The sequence below is a fragment of the Nicotiana tabacum genome, chromosome 22, assembly GCF_000715075.1.
Source record: "Nicotiana tabacum cultivar K326 chromosome 22, ASM71507v2, whole genome shotgun sequence".
NCBI lineage: Eukaryota > Viridiplantae > Streptophyta > Magnoliopsida > Solanales > Solanaceae > Nicotiana > Nicotiana tabacum.
This window is the reverse complement of record NC_134101.1, coordinates 204,263,028-204,269,945: the sequence shown is the minus strand read 5'-3', so window position 1 is coordinate 204,269,945 and position 6,918 is coordinate 204,263,028.

The window sequence follows — 6,918 nt, the reverse complement described above, 5'->3', positions numbered from 1 at the left end:
TTCTATTTACGACATGCTAGCTATGTACCTGTGTGCAGAGGACCATTTAACGCATTCGCATGAAACATTCGACATCTTCAGAAATTACAACATGAAGCTCAACCCCGAGAAATGTTCCTTCAGAGTGGGTTCGGGCAAATTCATAGGCTTCATGGTATCAAACAGGGGGATAGAGATTAACGTCGATAAAATCAAGATCATCAAAGAAATTATGGTGGTAAATAATGTAAAGACCGTGCAACGGCTAACAAGACGAAGATCGGCTTTGGGCAGATTCATATCAAGGTCATCCGACAGGAGCTATCACTTATTCTCTTTATTTAAAACGAAAATACTTCGAATGAACTCCAAAATGCCAACGCGCCTTAGAAGAGCTAAAGCAATATCTGACTAGACCACCTATGCTCCACACGCCACTATATCTATACTTGGCCGTATCCAAGATAGCGGTAAGCGGCGTGCTGTTCGACAAGAGCAAGGTACGTAGTTCCCTATTTATTATGTAAGACGAACCCTAGGGGATGCCAAAACTAGGTATCCACACCTCGAAAAATTAGCTCTTGCATTCATAGCGCATCGTGAAAGTTGTGACCCTATTTTCAACCTCAAACGACCATCATGTCCCACAATCTGGCAGACTTCATGGTCGATTTCTCGCCCTCCCTCGTGCACGAGGTAGAAAAGGAACTTTTACTATAATCGGGCATGTCATCCGGGGAATGAAGCCTGTTCACTGATGGCGCCATAAACGTGAGAGGTTCCGGACTTGGTATAGTCCTGATGCCACCTACGGGCGGCATGATCAGACAATCTATAAAACTGCAAAATTGACTAACAATGAAGCCGAGTACGAGGCTATGATTGCAGGTTTAGAACTGGCCTAAAGCCTGGGAGCCGAGACTATCAATGCAAAATGTGATTCACTCCTAGTGGTGAACTAGGTGAATGGGAGCTACGAGGTCCGAGAAGATAGGATGCATAGGTATTTTGACAAGATCCAAGTCGCATTACGTCTCTTCAAAGAATGAAGAGTGATCTGGTCACTTCTGATTAGGGATATCCCTAATACTCTTCCATGTACCTCGAGAGCAGAATAGCGGGGCCGATGCCCTCGCAATCTGGGGATCGTCTGTTAAGGAAGATGATATACTCCCCTGGGCTGTTATTCAGCTATCTAAATCAGTTATCGAGGAAGGTTATGCAGAGATTAATTTCACCAACCTGACATGGGATTGGAGAAATAAATATATTAATTATCTGAAAGATAGAAAATTGCCCACGAACCCAAAGGAATCGAGTCCCCTACGAACGAAAGTAGCCCAGTTCTCATTGGATGAAAACAAGACTCTGTATAGAAGAACTTTTGATGTCCCCCTAGTAGTATGTCTAGGGTCGGGGGATACAGATTACGTACTTTGAGGAAATAACGAGGGTACTTGCGAAAATCACCCTGGCGCCGACTCCTTGGTCTGAAAAATAATAAGGGCATGCTATTACTAGGAGAACATGGAATAAGATAATAAGGAATTCGTCCGAAAATGCGATAAATACCAGATATTTGCCCCTATGATTCACCAATGCAGTGAACAACTACATTCGGTCTTATCACCATGACCATTCATGAAATGGGGGATGGACATCGTTGGGCCCCTGCCGACAGCACCAGGTAAAGCAAAATTCATTTTATTTATGATTGACTATTTCATAAAGTTGGTGGAAGAGCAGGCCTTCGAGAAGGTAAGAGAAAAGGAAGTCATTAACTTCATGTGGGACCACATTATGTACCGATTTGGGATTCATTGCGAGATAACATGCGATAACAGGATGCAGTTCATCGGGAGCACGGTAACACAATTCCTTGAGGATCATAGAATCAAGAGAATCCTATCGATACCTTACCACCCGTGTGCAAACGGCTAGGCCGAGTCCACAAATAAAACTATCATCCAAAAACTTTAAAAAGAAGCTGTAAAGCGCCAAGAGAAAGTGAAGAGAAATGTTGCCCGAAATGTTGTAGGCATACCGAACAACTTCGAAATTAAGAACAGGGGAAACACCTTTCTTCTCTAGTATACAATGCCGAGGCTTTGATACCGGTAAAAGTCGGGGAGCCGACACCAGATTTAAACACACCACTGAATGCTCGAAGAACGAGGCCATGACAACGGCCCTCAAACTACTAGATGAAAAGCGAGAATTATCGCTGGTCCGGATGGCCGCCCAAAAGCAAAGGATAGAAAGATATTGTAACAGGAGAACAAACCTCCGACATTTCGGAGTCGGGGACTTGGTTCTAAGAAAAGTCACCCTTAGCACCAAAAACCCTAATGAAGGAAAGCTAGGCAAAATTGGGAAAGACCGTACTGCATCCTCGGAGTAGTCGGCAAAGGGTCTTACAAGCTCGGGACTATGGAGGACGAACAACTTCCAAGAATTTGGAACATATCAATGCTAAAACGATATCATTGCTAAGGCATCTAATTGAAATTTCCGAGAACATCCTCGAGCACGTGTTACACTCTTTTCCTTCAACCAGATTTTGTCCCTGGAAGGGTTTTACCGACAAGGTTTTTAATGAGGCAATAGCCATACGGTACTGAAAGAGGCTCAACGAGTATTCAAGATTTTTCTACAATCCACCTCGAATACTGGGGGTCATTCCCCCGAAAGTCACCTACTCGGGAAAGCCAAGACACCCCAAATGGGACCTCGATAGGAAAAGTAATGTACCGGGCCAAACGGTCGAACGAACCATGCCAATGTAGAGCAACAGAGCTTTTAATGGCAAAAAACATGTATACTTGTACCAAGTAATCGAAGAACACTTTTCATCAAAGCATTTCACGCTCCAAAAGAAACCCTCGGAAACTTAGAAAAGAGGACTCCTCTATCAAATATGTCCCGAACACTCGGAAACTGGCATCAACAATTCAACACCTTAACGACCCCTGGTCAAAACTCCAAACTCATAAGCCCTCATGGAAAAAACATCAAGATCATAAAACATCTCCAAAACCGAAGGTGCCCCGAGCACTCAGAGACTGACACCGAAATCTCAAAAACTGCATGAACTCAAGGTCGAAATCGCCAAAATCATAAACCCTTAATGAGGTAATACCAAGTTTACAAGTAATCGCTCCCAAGTCAATAAACCTTCTACAAGTCGGGGACGTAAGGCCACACGCAGGAAACCTCGGTCCTGTAAGACCCACATAAGATAGCAACAATATCTGTAAGACTACAAGAAAGGTATGAACCACTCTTGTACCAAGTGACAATATCTGTAAGACCTCAAGAAAGACATGAACCACACTTGTGCAAAGTGACAATATCTGTAAGACCTCAAGCAAGGCATGAACAATACTTGTACCAAGTATCTAAAATGGTAAGACCTAAAAGCCATGTAAAACTTGTAAGACTTTACTAAAGGCATAAACCCGATCTCAAAGTTTCAGCTATATATCGAACTTGTAAGACCCCTAAAACGGCATACCCTCATTGTAGATGTCGAAACTATCTCACTTGGGACTCAAAGGCTCCGGCCGAACACAAATGACTCTGGTCACAAGGTTGTACCAGCCAAACTAATGCGACTCGGGGACGCCGACCATCACTACAAAATCACAGGCCTTAATTTACATCGAATTTACTTCGAAAAAACCGGTTAAACAGGCTAGCCTCGATACAAGCAAAAGAGCTTCGACCATGTCAGCTCCTAAACATCGGCTTTGAGATACTCAGCCTCTGATCCAAACCTCCCGAGGTGCTCGATCATCGCCATATAACGACCCACAATCAAGTCTTTTTATTAAGCCGTCGAAGAGTCAGGCAAACTCTTTCAAAAAATCCTTATCGAGGGAAAAATAAAGCCCACATAAAAGGTCGTTTCAACCCAAGGCTTAAGAGCCGCTATCGCCAGCCCACATATATAAAAGGCCGCATCGGCCCAAGGCATAAGAGCCATTTTCACCAGCCCACACAAATACAAAACTTGAGGATCGAATGAGCTCGAGTCAAAACCTAACTCAGAGACTGAAACCAAAATAGTTAACTAAATATACCTAAGAGCAAAGCGTAAGAGCCATTGTTGCCAGCTTAATAAGCCTTATGGCCACACACAAAAATCGCTTCGATCCAAGGCGTAAGAGCCACTATCGCCAGCAAAGATATATAAAAGGCCGCATCGGTCCAAGGAGTAAGAGCCATTATCGCCAACCCGCACAAATACAAAACTTGAGGGTCAAATAAGCTCGCGTCGAAACTCGACTCGGAGACTGAACCCAAAATAGTTAACTAAATATGCCTAAGAGCAAAGCGTAAGAGCCATTGTTGCCATCCTAATGAGCCCTAGGGCCACCCACATAAAAGGTCGCTTCGACCCAAGGCATAAGAGCCATAGTCGCCAGCCCACACATAAGGTCGCTCCAACTCGATGCGTAAAAGCCTAAAGGCCAGCTGGAAATTCTAAAAACTTGATGGTCAAATGAACTTGAGTCTAGATGAGACACAGAGACTTAGCCCAATATAATAAAAATGCCTGAGAGCAAAAGCATAAGAGCTGAAATGCCAACTTACTCTAAAAGGGCGAACTGACCCAATATGTATGAGTCAATATCGCCAGCGCTAAGATCAAAGGTCGTGCCGATCGGATACATAAAAACCAAGTCACCTGACGATAACAAAGCCCGAGGTTCTAACCCGAAGTCTGGGACCTTCGGTCCAAAGTCAAAGTACATCACATAGTATTTTCGAAAAACAAAAGGGAAGGAAGGGATAGAAAATAAAAATCCTTCTTATAGCCTCCAAGGGGATGTTTACAACTCTTGAAAAAACCCTTACAAAGAGAGAGCCGAACAAAATGCTAATCTACCATCGAACCTACATCTTCAATGTCTCCACCAAAGGTTGCATCCCAACAACTATGAATCCTTCAATGCCCCCTCTTCGACGGCCTCTTCCCCTCAGGGGCTCCGCCTTCAATTTTGTCACCTCCTGATCCACTACTCGGCGCACCTCCGAAAGCAAGCAGGGTAGTATCTCTCTTCTCTATGGTCTTCACCCTCTCAAACTCGGCAGGTAAATTGATATCTCCCGCATGTATGTCCCTAAAAGTCTGCCTCTGAGATCCCAATCGAGCACGATCCACTACCTGAATCAATCCTGGCTCGGCCCCCTCGGGCACCCCCGGCTTGAGCTCTTGTCGCAATAGCATCCTCTCTATGCAAGGATATAAGCGTCTCGGCTCCAGATTTTATCTCGGATAATGAAGCGACCAACTCGAAATGGAGACCTCTATACTTGTTACTATCCTCCCTCACCTCACTATGTTGACACCCAACTAAGGTCACCTTTTCCTGGAGGGCATCCCTTTTAGAAGTTATCTTTCTCTCAGGTCGTTTGAGTTCCGAGACTTCGGAGTCTCTGGCCTGAAGCTCCTCCCTCAGAAGGGCACCTTCATTCTCAAACTGCACAAATCAGATTCATGATGTTAAAGCACATGGATCTGGAAAAACATTTAAATGATGGTAAACGGGGACTAGATAACAAGTTCAGTAAGAAGAGCCTTCTCACGCTCATGATGGGTCACCTCGGCCTGATACCGGGTGAAAATCCGATTGCAAAGCACCATGTCCTGAAGCCACAAAAAAAGACAGGTTAGAAAGGTAAAGATCTAGGCAACCGAGGCCCGAGCAATAGGCAGGGTTTGCAAAGATTACCCGTTCACAAAGCATGCTCATCTCTCCAAAAATGAGGGAAGCATCGATCTTAGGAACTCCCTCAGGAATGGTTGGAAGCCTTTCGAGCATATCTCTGCCTTTGACAAGCTTCCCAGGATCGGGAGATTCTCCATGTGGGGTATATTGCACTCCATTAGAAGGTAGGGTCATTCCCTGAGGAGAATCAATCACGACTATAGCACTAGCAAGGTCAGTCAGGACCATCTTTTGTCCATTCAGGGTCCCAGAACTAGGCCCCTCCGAACCGCCAAAAAAAAGCCACCCCAGACCGAGGGAAACTCTGACCACTGACTAGCTCGGGGGTAGAACTCTACGCCATATAGTGGGACCGCAACGATATTAGACTCCAGCTTGGAAGCCACCATCTCTATGGCCCCATGATTGGCCAGGTTTCTCCCTCCCTCGGGTGCTGTCGAGAAGCTATTTTTCTCCTCACTCTCAACTCCAAGGTTTCCCACCGTCTCTGGGGTTAGAACTTCCTGGTCGGCCTTAGCTTTTTCGGCTTTAATAATCTTAGATTCATAAGGCCCGTCCAATGCACCCCTCTATCTCTTCTTCCCTTCATCGGGTACCAAATCATCCTCCCCACCAGGAAATACTCCATTCATCAAGGGGACTTCCCCCAGACCTGCACAAATGCAGGAGGTAAGCACAGGGAACGAGAGAGCTACCAATCACAATTTAGGTCGAGAAGAATGACTACGGCAGGGGTAGAGGCTCACCATGATCTTTAGATTCTCACCGAGCCTAGGACAAGTCACTCCACACTCGCTCGGCATACGGGAAAATTATGTTCAAGTGGCCGACCCAACTCGGGAGATCTATGACTGCGCCAAGATAAATTGCTGCAACTGATTAAGTGCCTGAGGGAATGAAGTCAAAAAGAAGCAGGGAAAAAACTAGGTAACATATCTACTTACGATCCACGTTCCACCTCTCGGGAAACGACATCTTTTCCTATTACACCCCGCAATATTACGTCGATATCACATTCTGCAGTATTATATTATGGTGATGTCACGCTCACAGTATTAAGTTACGACGATGTTGCACCCTGAAGTATTAAGCGGGGAATTTGTCATATGATAATTGACATCAATCCAAGTAAAAGATCATTTGGAGGTTATAAGGATTATGCTATTTCACAAGTGATAAATAAGTTCCATGAAGGATAAAGGGG